We start from the raw sequence: 15,093 nt of genomic DNA on the forward strand, positions 1-15,093 counted from the left end.
TCTCCATTCAGAGTTAGCATAAATAAAAAAAAAACAGCAACAAACTGTGTGCGTGGCTGCCTGACGTTAGCCGAGGAGCGCGTTTGCCAGACGGAGCTGACTTAAACTATGTAACCGTGAACGTTTCACACCTTTTAAAGCATTTCCAAAGTAAGTCCAGCTCACGAAGCACCCCGAACAAACACGAACAAACGCCGCCAGCCAAAAATTTCAGCAAGTTAGCTAACGGCGACGCTAAAAGCTGCGTCTCAAGTTCAATGGGGGACATTGAGAAAAGATAACGGAGCACTTACTGAATCTCCTCTTTGTCACCGCCGTTGGCATTTCTCTCCTCCTGCGAACCGCTGCGTTTAGTCCCGTCTTCAGTTTGGAGCAAGCACCCAATTCCACTTCATGTAATTAACAGCCACAAAACACAAGAGTTAGAGCCAGCCCGGAGAGGAAAAGACGAGCGGGGAAAAGATAGGAGTCCACTGCCAGCGGAGCACGAGGTCCTGTCCCGGTCGGCCGGCCGGGGTCGTCGGATACTGGATCTCTTCGTGGCAGCTCCCGTGTCTCCCCGCTAACGGGTTAACGTCAGCTTCGCTCGAAGCGCCCCGCGTCGCTGCCTGCACGGGAAAAGGCGAGAGCAAATGTTATTTCGTCTCTTGCAAGTAAATTTCTTGCAACTTAATTCGTGTGCGCCCCGGGAGGAGCTGTGGAAGGTAGGGAGCTGTTACGTCTCTCCCCTCGCAGTCACGCTTCTCTCTGCCTCTGTGGAGAAAACACATGCAGGTCGGTCAGCAGGATTTTCGGATTCATTCGGCTGCACTCGCTGCCGTGTCCATTCATTCCTGCCCCTCGAGTCCTGCAGCCTGTGCAAACGTGAGCTGCACACAGGGGGGATCTGTAACCTGTCGTGTGTAGTCCTCTGCTCAAATCATGTCAGGATTTAGGCGCTATGGCAGGAGGCTTGAGCGACAGCTGAGCATAAACTCGGACCTCTAAATACACACTCTCATTATGACTGCAATCAAGCTATTTCTCGTTTTCCTGGGGAGCCCCTCCAGCTAATCCAGGTGGTCCCCAGGCCCCACGGTGGGAGCCTCTGCAATAAAGTCGTGAATCATGACTGAGAATAGAACATTTTATAAATACTGCCCTATTATCCCCGTTTTCTAGAGCAAATAAAATGCATCTCCAGCCCCACTCCTCACCCTCATCCTTGCTCTCACCTTGTGAAGGCTCAGGAAAAGACTGTAATTTATAATTTATAAGTGCAGGCCAACTTTCTAGCTCCTTCTCCGGTACTTGAAATTGTTTTTTAAGACAGCCTTGGGAGCCTTGGTTTGCAGGAAATATTTCCCCCCCTGCTCACTGACACATAGGCATGTTAACAAGCTGTCCTCACTGATTTTGCAACTTGTTCACATTTGAACAAGTTAAATTCTAATTTCCATATTTGAAGATGATATCAAAAATGCTTAAAATTTACATTTGGCATTTCCAATGTAATTAGAACCAACTGGCAATCAAGGACAGATTTTGGGAACCACAGAATTCATAAGTGAAGCTTTGTAATGGGGACGGAGAGAGGGCTCTGCTTACAGTGCAGCTTGGCTGTTAGTGCATGAGCACTCAAGCGACTCGGTTGAACGTGTGGGGCATAGACGCTGTGACCCCCGGTAATGAGGACCTGAATATCTTTAGGATTCTGACAAGCCATCTACTCCGCCTTCTAACCTTACCATGATCAATCGTTAGCTTGGCAGAACTCCCGCTGAACTGCAGCCTGGCACACCCTCCTAATGACTGGTGCAAATGACGTTTACACAAGGTTTTACCTCGCCATTTATGTCTCTTGCAATTGAGCTATCATGAACCCCCCCCCCATCCACCACACACACGCAGACAAACAAAGACACACACATATACATTCACATCTCCTTCATGTAATAAAATGAGCCGCTTTGACTCAAAGAGACTTCACTTCCTTTTAGCTCACAAATGATAACCTTGGACAGCGCCCATTGTTCCACGAATAGGATCCTGTCAGACAAATAAGAGTCCCAACCAGCGCTATTACACTCAGAGGAAGGCCATTGTTTTGATACAACACCATCAATATGTAGGTGCCAGACAGAGAAATTGGTGCATGTGCACAATAATGCTGTTACATATCTCCGGTGGCACAAACCAGGCCTCTTTTTCTGCTTTCTACACCTCGTGTGGACAGTGCAGGAGACCTATTAACAACCTTTGTCTGTCTTTTTTTTTTTTTTTTTTTTTTCTCCCAGTTATGGTGCTAAAGAGTCCTACAAGCGCAGCCGTGCTTCGCCCTCGGTAGACGTCGAATAAAAGTATCCACCGGATTACAGATTTCTACCCTGAGCAGCAAACGTTTGCTGAGCCGCACATTTTAAATGCTGCAGTGGTCCTCTTGGCTTTTGGTGTTGAGTCATACATAATAAACTCACTTCCATCCAATCAGGTTTCACAAAACTATATTTTTATTGAACATAGAAAATCTGTAGCCTTTTGCACATGAATGTTATATTAATTAAGGGATGACATATAGAATCTGAAACCCATTTTCTCAGTCAATTAAATATATCATAACCATCAGAGTACTGGAGCAAATCCCCCACTCTAAACTATTTCCTGCTCTTAATTATTGCTGCAATTTGGAATAAATGGTTGACTAAATTACTGCAAATCAAAAAGGGTCTGAGGTACCAAATCAGCCTCTAACCATAACATTCCTGCAATGAAGCTTCATACATGGATCCCTTTATCAGCTGTTCCTGCTTATTAATTTTTTTATTGAACTCTATGGGGAAATTAGTTTGGAGAAATTACTTGTAAGGAGATTCATTTCTATAAAGAAGCCCCTCAGTTGGCACTTGATGGTTTAAAGGCTGATTTCATACTGGGGCAGTTCTGCCCATGATCCATGTTACAAAGAGTCATCAAAAATAGAAGGTAGGCTAAAAGAAACTTATGCTGCAAAGAAATGAGACCAACATTTGGATGAGTCTCAGAGTGACTGAGCAGGTGATGTGTCAAAAATAAATGCTGCCATTTGTTGTATTGTACCAGATTTCACTTCCCCTGGCAGGCTATAATAAACAGTGTGAACACTATACGTCCCTATGAGCAAAAATACAAATTCCCGTCTGACTCAAACTAAAAAAACAGCAGCAGTCACGGCAGCTTTTGATTGTCTTTCACATCTGAAATTCTCAAGCTCGGGAAGCACCGACGCTGGCGTTCAGTGCAGGGTGATGTTGTGTTACCGTATTATACAAAAGGTATGTCATATATACGCAATTACTGTATACTGGATGCAGCACAAACAGTATTTTGTGTGTTTTTCATCAAGTTTAAATCACTTTTTTGGTATTAGGCCTGTTTTGATCAATTCTGCTGATCTAAACAACTATTTCACAGCAAAACTGTTCGATTTGGTTGTTGTCTGATGCCGTAACAGCTTTAAATTCTAACTGTGAAGGAAACCTACATGTGGATTATGAATAGCGCCTTGGTTATTGACCACCTAAGATTATCATTTCAGCACGTTGCTCCAAATTATTTCACAGTGAGACAGAAGGGAAACAATCACGGAACATGCAACAGCCATCTTCGGTGACTCGGCTTTTAAATCGCCAAAGAGCAGCTAAACCGAACAAGATGTTTGTGTCATGTTTGTGTTTAGGGCTACACTGGAGTCCAAGATGGTGTGTCATGATAGCTGTAATCAGACCGTGTCAATCTTTTCCCCTGAAAGTCTTAGCATCGGCGCTTGTGTCGTCGATTCAGCATGTAGACACAACGTCATCAGCATACATTTTTCACTCCACCATGGCAGCGTTGAAGGGGATCACTTATGTACAGTACAGGGTAAAAATGAAATCCCTCAGCACTGATGCCTCAGGCACATTGTGTACATCACGGTGCTTCAAATTATTGCCTCATGGTGAACACAAATCCAGGATGTGCACCTTAAACAGCACCGCAAATTGAATTAACACCAATTGCGGCACAGTGGCAACCAGTGGCAGTTGCAGTAGTTTGTTCTGAGGACAAATTTAATATAATATAAAAGAAAATTGCTGGTAAATTACTAGTATTAAGATGTTTTGTCAGGTGTTCAATGACAGTCCGATTAACACAGGGAGAAATTATCGGTTTTGAAATACTTATAGCTCTATAAGCAGTGACTCCACTGCCATCTCTACTGACAACCACTTGTTTGCTTGTCATAGGAAATGTGTTCTGCTGTACAGTGCGGGGAATTAAACGTATTAAATCGCTGGTTTTGAGCTTCAGGGAATTCATTTTGCTCACATGTTCTTCATCAGCTGCAAAAAAAAACAAAACACCGATATTAGCATGTGAGGTTATTTTTAGATCACTTGCTTTAATGTTTTCCTGCAAGAAACTCAAATTCCCCTTTTGTCTCGATCAGATTTTTGAGATGAGTGGAGATAACTTTGTTTCTCAAGCCCTCGAAAAATCGTGTCATCCGTGTTTGATTTTTGTTGGCGTTGCATCTCCAGTTTTCATCACTGTCATTAAACCAAATCAGATTCTGCTAATTCCTAGATTTAGTTTCTGGATTGTTACCAGAAAAACTGTTTGCTCGTGAGACTGACTGGGGTGTTATAGCGTGTTACATCCCATCGTTTCATCAGAAAACATTAGATGTCCCCATTTTAATCTAATAAATTCATTCTCAGGCACAGCTTGCATACACTTATGCAGGCTTATGCTTAGCCTATTTTTGTCAGCTCCCTTGCAATCAGAATAAAAATGTTTTTTTTGCGATACAATTTAGTGCTAATTGACTGTAATTCATAGGGAAAATGGTTTCTAATAAGAGACGGGCACTGACTGTAACCGTGCCGCATTATTATCAAGCTTTCTTTCAAAAACAACATGTGTAACATGGATCACTGGATTATTTAACTTTACAATTATTTTACTTAACATGCTACTCTTTTATTTATTAATCCTAGATTACAGAAAACCACAAAATGAAGAGAAAAGAGTTGATTGTAATGATCAGGAGACCTTACACAGACTCCAGAGCAGGATACTTTCATCTTGTAACTGTTGCACAATTAACGGAGGATTCAATGAGGCAAGAAAACAGTTAATGGAAGTTAATGATGAGAACACACAGAGCTCTCTGTATCATTAACCAACATGCAGTCAAACATGTTGATGATTGCGGTTTCTATCTCAGTGGTTGGACAGAATGAGGACCCAGTTTTAAGTCGGTGCATGCAGGGGCACGGCTGCAACTTGATGCATTTTCAGTGAGGGAAACAAGCCACAGCAAGTTGCATTGAACGCAGTGATAACTGGTCATCTTAATGCTCCGGCTCTAAATTTCAGGCGTAAAAAGCGTGCGTGAGACGCAGCACATCAATACCACATAAATGATCAGAAGGGTCTCACAGAGTGCTGTCATGAACATTAAAACAGAATATTCCTGGTACATATTCACGATTTAAGCACTGTTGAGTTCTTATGTTGCTTAACAGATGATAGGTTTCAGCTTAGTCCATGATGTCATTCATTTCCTTCATCTGTGATTGGTTCGAGCTGCAAGTAGTCATGTCTTTCAGTGCTAGACACAGAAAAACAGTTGGTGATGAATTCCTCAAGACTCCTCAGTGCCAGTAAGCCAGAGACACGCCAACATGGTGCTGTTAAAGGTACATCTGTATTCTTCAGAGCACTTGCCAATAATATAGATAATTATATCAATACTAAGACCTTTTTGAATATGAAAGCTCCAACAATCACCAACTCAAAATCAGCCTGTTTTTCGTTTATCAGTGGAGGGGATTAGGGTTTGTGTTGTTTTGATTAGAGTTCTGCTTCTCTCTATCTCAACAAGCTATTCATGTCTGATATCTACGATAGTGATTTATCAGCCAAAGATTTATGAACATTCCCTTTAAGAGTCTAATTGTAGATAACAGGATGTGATCAACCAAACAGCATTTTACTGCATCACAAGCACACCTCTTAAGCCATGAGAGGCAGACATGAATTATCAGAAATACTCTGCTCCTTCAAACACTGGAGCCACAAGAAACACACAGCAGCCTTTCTACAGAAGCTATATTTAAAGGGGGGAATGCAGAGAAACGAAGAGGAAGAGACAGCAGCGGCGAGAGAGAGACGGAGAAAGAGAGTGGTGGGTTGGAATTGGATGAAGGACATATAAGCTCTCATTGAGTTGGCAACAGTGAAAAGAGCCCTTGGTTATTGCAAAAAAGAAGAAATCAAAGGCATAAAATTCCTGCAGAGGGATGGGGGCAGAGAAACAAGCCTGTATTCCTCTTCTTTGTTTTTTTTTTTTTTCTTTCTTTTCTGCTGTGGTTAGAGTAGTTTGCCACTCAGCAACAGAGGCGAGATGCATGGTAGCCAGCAGGTTGGCGAGGCCCTTGAGCACAAGGATCTAAGAAGGAATAGGAGGCGACACAGCACAAATTGGTTTATATTCTGCAATGTGGAGGATTTTGCTGAGTGTCGAACGCTGCCTTTTTGCAGGAAAGAAAAACAGTGACACTATATACAGAATCAGAATCCACCTTTATTGGCCAAGTATGTGTACACAAGGAATTTGAGTCCGGTTTTCAGTTGCTCTCAATGTTCTTACACACAAGAACAATTTTCTGTAGAGGAGAAACACAGAAAAAGACATTACAGAGAACTATTATGAGAGCAAATAGGTGCAGGAGGAAAAGGAATAAATGTAATGTAATAGATTACTTTACACCCATAAAGTATGTTTTTATGTACAGTATTTGCATGTATATATTGTATAGAGTACATACAGCGTGGATCTACATTTGACAGTGATGGATGATATGTATATGTTGAAGCACAGCATGTATACACTGTTTTCCTTTGGCAGTGCAGCACAACAAGCCATCTTGTGTGATGATGCACTAATTATTCATGAAATGTTAAATATATACTACAGGACATGACAGAACATGCACTATGTTGCAGGGTATGTGCCTCGTATGGCTCCCACTCCGCCGAAGTGAGAATGCAGATATTGCACGTGTAAGGACAATAACAGCAAGGTCATGATGTAGTGCTGCACAGGATGCAGTGCGGAGTAATGTGCGCTACATGACAGCTCAGGAATAGACTCCAGTTTTATTGAGGAGGTCATCTCTCGGTAGCCAGCTGTTACTGATGTGAGTCAGTTGTGATGGATGTGATGGACAGGCATTATCCCTCTGTTTCTTCCTGCCATCTCTGTCAGCGTTTTCCCGCCAGCAGATTGGGTTCCACAAGTCATCCCTCACAGACCATCGCTGGGGGAATCTGCTGTTTCAACCGCGCAGAGCATCCCATCAGACAAATGGATATTAGCTGGTTAATTTTTAATTCCTGAGATGCAAGGGAGCCGCGCTCTTTCATGGCTGGAAGGAGAGCTAATGGGCCCGGATTAGGTATCACGGGCGGATATCTGGGAACGGCCCCTTGGGAATGTTGTGTGGGTCTCTCCATTGAACACCATTAAGGGTCTTGGACTAAGGCAGAAAGCCTCTCAAAGACACACTGTCCAGCTATTGACCGTTCGGAGACACAGTGGAGGTCCTCGCTGAGGAGATATTGAGTAGATGCTAAGAGCGGTTCATTAAGCCGTGGTGGGAGTAAAAACATGCTTGTTGATCTGGTCTGTACCTCATCCAACACAGACTTACATAGATTTCTGTTTCCCACCAAGCAACCACCCAAGCCCACCAAGAGAGATCAAAATGCAGACTCTGCATCCACAAACAACGGCCGGTTCCCTGCGAGGCCGTGGCCGCCTTTGCATCTCTGAAGAAAACGCCGATGCAATCATCAGTGTATTCAAACTGACTGTAATAGGTTGTCTGGCTAAGTGCACATCAAGCTGCTCCCTGGACAGATAGATTCAAACACCTCATTCATGTTTGCCTTGACCACCTAAAATAATTTCCTTGCTTTCAGTAGGATTGGCAGTGATGATTGTTTTTATTGACTCAGATGTTCCATTAGGCGAGGAGCTGCTTGGGGTAAATGGCTCCTGACGGCAGCACAGAGCCAGATGATGATGCCCCGTCACTAGACCTCACACCAGGGTTATTAACTGGCCGCCACTGCAGCAGAGCACCGGCGTTCCCCTGACACTGACACATACATGGACAAAATACAACACTGTCTTCTGGCCTTTCCTTCTCCTAAAACAGCGTGGATGAAAGCAGAGGACTGAGGATGGGGATGACAGCGTTTTAGATTCAAATGGGGTTTAACAAAAGGAATTAACTGAGATCTATAGGGAAGAAAGATGCTGGCATGTGTGTTAAGTTTAATTTTCTTCCAGGGACGGCAGACACAAGGACAAGTGATTCAATTCAACAGTGCATTGACACTGAGTACCGTGTGGTGGTTTGCACTGGATTACACCTGTTTTCATCTGCTGTGTTTTCTAAAAGGAGCTCAGATTGCTACATCATTTTATTTCGTGACACAAAAAGCCTGAACACATCCCGTTGGGTGCGCGTATCACCTGAGGAAATGATGTTGTTCTTGTGCTCCTTTGTGTTGATGGAAAGCGAATGAAAATTGCATCAACATAAAATCTCCAACTAGCAATTATTTTTTATCTTTGACTCATGTTGATTAGCTTTTTTAATTAACTAAATAATTGTTTACTTGAAGAAGGTGCCTGTCCCAGAGCACAAGGTCGAACTGCTTGTTTTGTCAAAAACATTCATTATATTGAATATTCAATTTCCAGTGTGACCAAAAAAAAATAAATAAAAAATCTGTAAATTCTCACATTTGAGAAACTGCAGCATTTTACTTAAAAAACATCTTGTGCACTATTGATTTCCATTCTTTTTCACAGAATATTGCATGGGAAATCATGTACTGTATGTGAAAAGTCTGGACATCATTATTATTATTATTATTATTATTATTAGACTTGACTGATTTTTATGGTGTACCTTAATGAATGGAAGTCAATGGAAGCCAAGAATGGTAGAAAAAAACTGTCAGGATTTCTGAAACACGGCGATATGGTTGAGACTTGTAGTAAATGGAGTAAAACATTAAAAACGGCTGGCATGGTCCTTTGAACCACCGCTTGGTTCTAGTAATTCTAGATTGACAAAATGATTAATGGACTAATCAATTCAGCACGACTGTCTTATCGTAATTTGTTTACTCCTCCACAAATGTTGGGATGTGCAGTCCAACAGCATGTGAAATAGAAAATGCAGTGAAGCTGCAGAAAGGTGACTCTCATTCAGTTCAGGCTCATCCAGGAAACTAAAAAAAATAATAATAATAAAAAGAGAAAACCAGAAAGTTAAGTGACAACTGCAGTGGAAACCTGTGGTTATGTCCGCTGCCATTTCACGTCAGGGTGTCAGCTATAAATCGAAATGCTGAATAGTGTGTTTACCAGGATGTCACCTCATCCTGTCAGCTGAACTCCACTCGAGAAAACAGACATGCAGCTGTAATGCAGTGAGTGACAAGATGCACGGCTGTTCAAATTGGGAAACACGCACGCACACACACACACGCCTCGTCAGCATTTCTTAATTCACAGCTCAGAGGGGCTGTCACTCCATGAACACACCACCTGTGTGTGTCTGTGGTACCAGATAGAGCCATGCTGTTACGCAGGAGTGATTAGAGCCTCCTTTTATCATCTCCCTCCTCTGTCCTTTCTCTACACATCATTACGGTAATACAGCAGGCTCTATTACCCCTCAGCACCCCGGCAATGCCCCACTGCCGCCGCCGCCGCCTCCCTCCAGCCTCCGGGCAGGCCTGAGAGGGGCGGTGATGATGATGGTGGGTTAAAGCGGGGCCCGGGGTCCCTGCAGCATGGCAGCTTTAATTTCACGCTTTGTTAATGTCCCCATCGCAAGTGCTCGTCCTGCCCGATGCCCTCCACAGCCGCAACCAGGGTCACATCCGTCCTGGCTGCCCTGTGGTCGGCTCGAGGACCGCGTCCAGGAGGACTGACGGGAACTCTCCTTCCTTTTTTCTTTTTTTTCTACAACTGTCGCCCATTTGTTGGAAATCTCCCCCTCACAACCTCTACCCCCTGCGTACCTTTATCTTTTTCTCTCCCCGTTGTGCACTCTGTCACTGTCTGTTTCACTCTCCACTGCCCCCCTCTCTCATTCCCTCTCACCCACGTCGATTATCTATCTCTCTTCTATTGCAGTCTCTTTCTCGTCCGCTGCCTTCCTCTCTCTGGTAAACAGCTCTTTCTCTCGGCTCGGCCCACTCTCTGCCCATTCACTGTATCTTCCTCCTGTTCTCTCACTCCACCTCGATTGCTGCTCTTCATCTCTTTGCCTCTCTCTGTCCCATTATCTTCCCCTTTAATTCAGCCGCACTCTGTTTTCAATCGGCTCTGCTCACTGTCTCAATTTGGATGAACACGTCTCATTGCATCTCTCCCCCTCTCTTTCCCTCTGTGTCTCCATCCTTAAGCCTCCATTTACACACTGTACCATCTGTATTTGCTAAGCACCGAGAGGCTGAGAATCATCATTCTGTCAACCTGCTCCTTCTGCATGAGTCGGCAGCCACTTTCAGATGTCCCTAAAAATGCAACCGTAAGCAAAAACTTGTTGAACCATGGTTTTTCTACTCAGCTCAAATACTTCACTGAAGGGGTGAAACAAAGGCCTGCACCCTGCTCCTCCATTCTGTCTCAAAAACAGCGTCCTGACTATCCCGTTCTTCCACATCTGTGTTGGACTGTTACATACTGTTCAGCACCGTCATCATCGTTCAGTAATTGCTCCCAAAGTGGCTAAAACGTTGTCTTTTTTGTCATATCGCCTATAAGGAAGCTGGTTGACTCCAACGCAGCCAAATTGGCTACTAAGCTGCACATATAATTTCAAGGCTGGTGTACAGAGTCACGCAAGTACTACTCATGTAATGCCACTTTTAAAGGATAATTTCTCTTTATTTAAATGTCTTATTTTTGTATCTTTGGCTGTCAGTCCCCATCGTGTTTGTGTTGTACTGACATTGACTGTCCAACAGGGCAAGAACCTTGAGCAGTTACATGATCAGAAAGCGGTTAAACAAACTTTTCTAGAAGAAAAACATTAAAATTATCTCCCAAACTGTATGTTGTAAACTTGCAGCCACAGTTCACTGGCTTAACTTTGACCTCCTGTAGTTTCTGTATTTGTGCTTGCATTTCTGTGCAATGAGAGATCATTAGAGCCAGTTCAGCTGCACTCACGATCAGTTTTACCTCCAAATAAATTGGCTCAGATAAACTGTTGTTTCTTTCCCATCAGACTTTCTTGTAGCGATATTGCAGTGTTCACAGATCACAGATTATAGCCAAAACTACAAAAACAAAGCCAATGTTTTAATATACTGTAGATATCCTTTAACGCTCCTTAGAGCTGTGAAGACCTTTGGCTTTGCCTTTTATTAACTGTAACTATATGCACATGTATTGGGAGTCCAGGGAGTCCAAAAAAAGTTGGATTTCAAATGTAAATATCGGTTTGCCCACAGTGTGACAGCAGGCAGTGTGAAGAGGCATAAACTGTTTTTTATTTTTCCTTCCTCTGTATGTATGCGCATATTAGTGGGACCTTCCATCCAGATAAGCAGAACACTGTAATCAAATGGAGACGACCCAGAAGGAAAATGGCTGAAAAACAAGAAAGCTCTTTGGTTTGAGGAGGGTCTTGTTTCCTAGACAAGAGAGAGAAGGTAACAGAATCTCTATGTGAGTGAAGTCATGGGGTCTCCTATGGGAGGGCATTGATCGGAGGTGAAGCACTGAGGAGAAAGGGAGCACCTATCAGATTCTGCTCACTCACACACACACACACACACACACACACACACACACACACACACACACACACAAACCCAAGTTTACTCATAAAAACTGTTTACGCACACTCCCTTATTGGCATTCAAGTCCACAAACTTTCCCTCCTACTCAACACCACACACGCACACACACACACACACACACACACACACACACACACACACACACACACACACACACACACACACACACACACAGCACCGGAGCTAGACACCGATATTCGTCAGTGTTACGCTAATCAGACAAAATATCAATTCATTAGACCCCCACTCTCAAACGGACATCTTTTGCCGGGCTACGTTTTCACAAACACGCCTAACACCACGAAATCAGTGACCTTTTGGAACAATTCTTGATTATTGTCTATCTGGAAACGGAAACAGTCCCGCAAAACAATAGCAAATGGTTTGGCCGAAGCAGCAGAGCCATTAACACCGCCATGATTGTTTGTCTCTGAATCTGACTTGCCCCTCTTTGCTTAATCATGACAAACGATATGACACTTGCTCGCCGAACACGGGTCGCCTCTATTGTTTGAGTTTGCTCGAAGCTGCTTGTTGCTAGGTAACCACCATTTATCAAGCCCCTCTTCTACTTTTTATTGTACTTTTACTTTTATTGCACATCTTAAGTTGCTGCATCCTACATTTGCTACAAGGCCTATTACACATTAGGAACACTGTCTTCTGTAGTGACTGTGACACATGCCAGATACAGATTCATACCTCAGGCTATGGTGCTGTGACACATCAATACTTAATCTTATATTATACTTGTCTTAGATGATACTCCGCATGAATGTTTTCATGTCTGCTTGTACGCCTGGCTCCATGCATATGTGTGTGTGTGTGTGTGTGTGTATGTGTGTGTGTGTGTGTGTGTGTGTGGCGCAGAGTTTAATCTCTCACGTGAAACAGAGAGCAGGCAGTTTTTTATCTCGGCTCTGCTGTAGAAAATATTATTGTTTTTGCAGAACACTGCGAGGATCTGAGTTTATCAGTTTTCTAGTATTTATATTGATACACCCAGAGATGCTCCGGCAGGTAAGATATATGGCAGAATGAAGCATGGCCTTGTCCACAGTGAGAAGGTACTGAACACTATTTGTGATGAGATGGGGACCGGGCCAAGGTGACCCCTCAGTAATATATGGGCTGCGGCTGCCAAGGCCTCCCAGGAAGGTATTTGTCATCAGTGTCCCCCAAGTGTAAGGTTACCAGCAAATCAGGTTATCAGTCTACTGTTTTTGGCAGGAATGGCACAAAAACACAGATTATCTTTTCAATATAGCTCAGTGTTGCAGACATACACACACACACACACACACACACACACACACACACACACACACACACACACACACACACAGCCTGTGTAAGAACACTCTTTCCTGATGTATATGCATTCCTTAACCCCCAACCTTCAACATTACATGCTAACCTTAACCTTCTACCTTAACCCCTGAGCTAATTCTATTTCCAACCACAGCACTGTACGGAGTGTAATCCTTTACAGACAATGATAGTGGCAGTGATCTGTTTGTGTTCATCTGCTGCATCTGAGAACGCTTTCAGCATTCCCCTCTTAATGTGCCATCTACAATGACAAGATTTAAAAAACAAAAACAAAAACGACATTAAACAAAGGTCAAAACTGGTCAGTGGAAATAAACTGTGCGCTTCAGTTGAGCATTGATTTACAGACTGCCAAAACTTCAGAATTTTTGAGGAATTGACAGAATATTGCAAACCCCCTCTATTAAATCCTACTTAATACATCATTATTGGCCTTCCTGGGAGCCACTGATCATTGGTATGCCGAGTTTATCTCTCCCGATAGCCTGCAGCGCACAGCCACAGCGGATAATCACACCAAGACAGAGTTGTGCTCTCATAGCTCTGAATATGTAAAATGTTTATTGAATAATGAATACGTCTGCCAGCGAGCATGTCTGCCCCGCACCACCTTGTTGCTATAAAAGTGAGGCTGCCACTCCAAAGAGCGTGAACCCTCCTGCACATCAGCGGCAGAGCGTGTAGGCGGGCGCGGGGGTGACAAATGTGCAGCATTACGTGAGAAGAGGGAGGAAGCTGCACAACATGTCAGGATACAGATGCTTGCATCTCCCTCATTGCCTCTAGTGATGTATTTCAACCCACAGGTTTAATTGTGTTTGCCTTGCAAATATCTATCTCTTTGCTCGCCTCAGTGGCAGCAGAGCAGGGGTTAATGCAGGGGTCAGGTGCTCCTACAGTCAATGCTGTATGGAGCTACTCAGGGTTGTGCAACTATTAAGTTACATATGTAGTGTATAGGTATCCCATACGCCCAGCCTGAGTTCATTACTGCATGCTTCTATCATCTTTATATACCCGAGAGCAGGGCAGAGTAGTTTTAGCTAATAATGCTTTATCCTATGAATGTGATGTATGAAGAATCCTTAAAGAATTACGATCAATGTTAAAGAATAAAAGCCCGAGATTTAGATGAGAAGTTTGATGCCACTCTAATGTGCATTAAAGATGACAGGAAGTGATTATCTTAGCTTAGCTTAAAGACTGGAAGCAGGCAGAAACAGCTAGCCCAGACCACAATTATTTCTGCTTGTGTATGGATCAGCACAAGAGATATAATCTGCTAATCACTGAGCTTTAGCGTGTTGGTGGGCATATTCGTTAACTTTGGACCAGAGCCTGGGTAACTGCTTTTTTATGCTACAGTAAGCTAATCACCTCTGCTCTGCTCCAGCTCCATAGCCTACTTAATACACTTAAGTGGTATAAATGTTCTCATGTGAGTGTATTTCCCAAAATGTCAAACTATTCCTTTAATATCTCTGTGAAAAACTTTAAGTGTCTTTCAGATGTCAGAGCAGTTCTGAAGCAGATCGCAACTGCTGCCGGTGCCGTCTGAAGATGTTTCATCGCTTTGTAGTGTCCACTCTGGCCTTGTGAAGCCCTTTGAAAAAAAAAAAAAAATGCACTGTGCCTTTTCACATCTAAAATTAACCAAAGCCAAACCTTGATCTTTGTCTCGTCACCACAACCAACAACAAAGCAGCTAAAGCACCCAGACACTGCGGCCAGTCTGCTGAGTGATGAAGACAGAAAGTCTACCACGGCCTTTGTCTCTCCAGGGATGTAAGCTGTGGCAACCTAAGTAAGGAAATAAGCCCTTTTGCAAGCCAGAGCTGACCCGCAGCCAGCTAGGTG

General features: G+C 43.4%; 1 protein-coding gene across 12 annotated transcripts in view; it reads right to left on the bottom strand.

Moving 5' to 3' along the window:
- Positions 1-993, bottom strand: part of ptprfb (protein tyrosine phosphatase receptor type Fb) — a 163,311-nt gene extending 162,318 nt beyond the window's left edge. For all 12 annotated transcript variants that reach the window (XM_076744635.1, XM_076744637.1, XM_076744633.1 and 9 more), the window contains exon 1: positions 294-993. The gene's annotated coding sequence lies outside the window, so the exon portion shown is untranslated. The remainder of the gene's footprint in view (positions 1-293) is intronic.
- Positions 994-15,093: the final 14,100 nt, after the last annotated feature.

The sequence above is a fragment of the Chaetodon auriga genome, chromosome 12 (genome assembly GCF_051107435.1).
Source record: "Chaetodon auriga isolate fChaAug3 chromosome 12, fChaAug3.hap1, whole genome shotgun sequence".
Taxonomy (NCBI): domain Eukaryota; kingdom Metazoa; phylum Chordata; class Actinopteri; order Chaetodontiformes; family Chaetodontidae; genus Chaetodon; species Chaetodon auriga.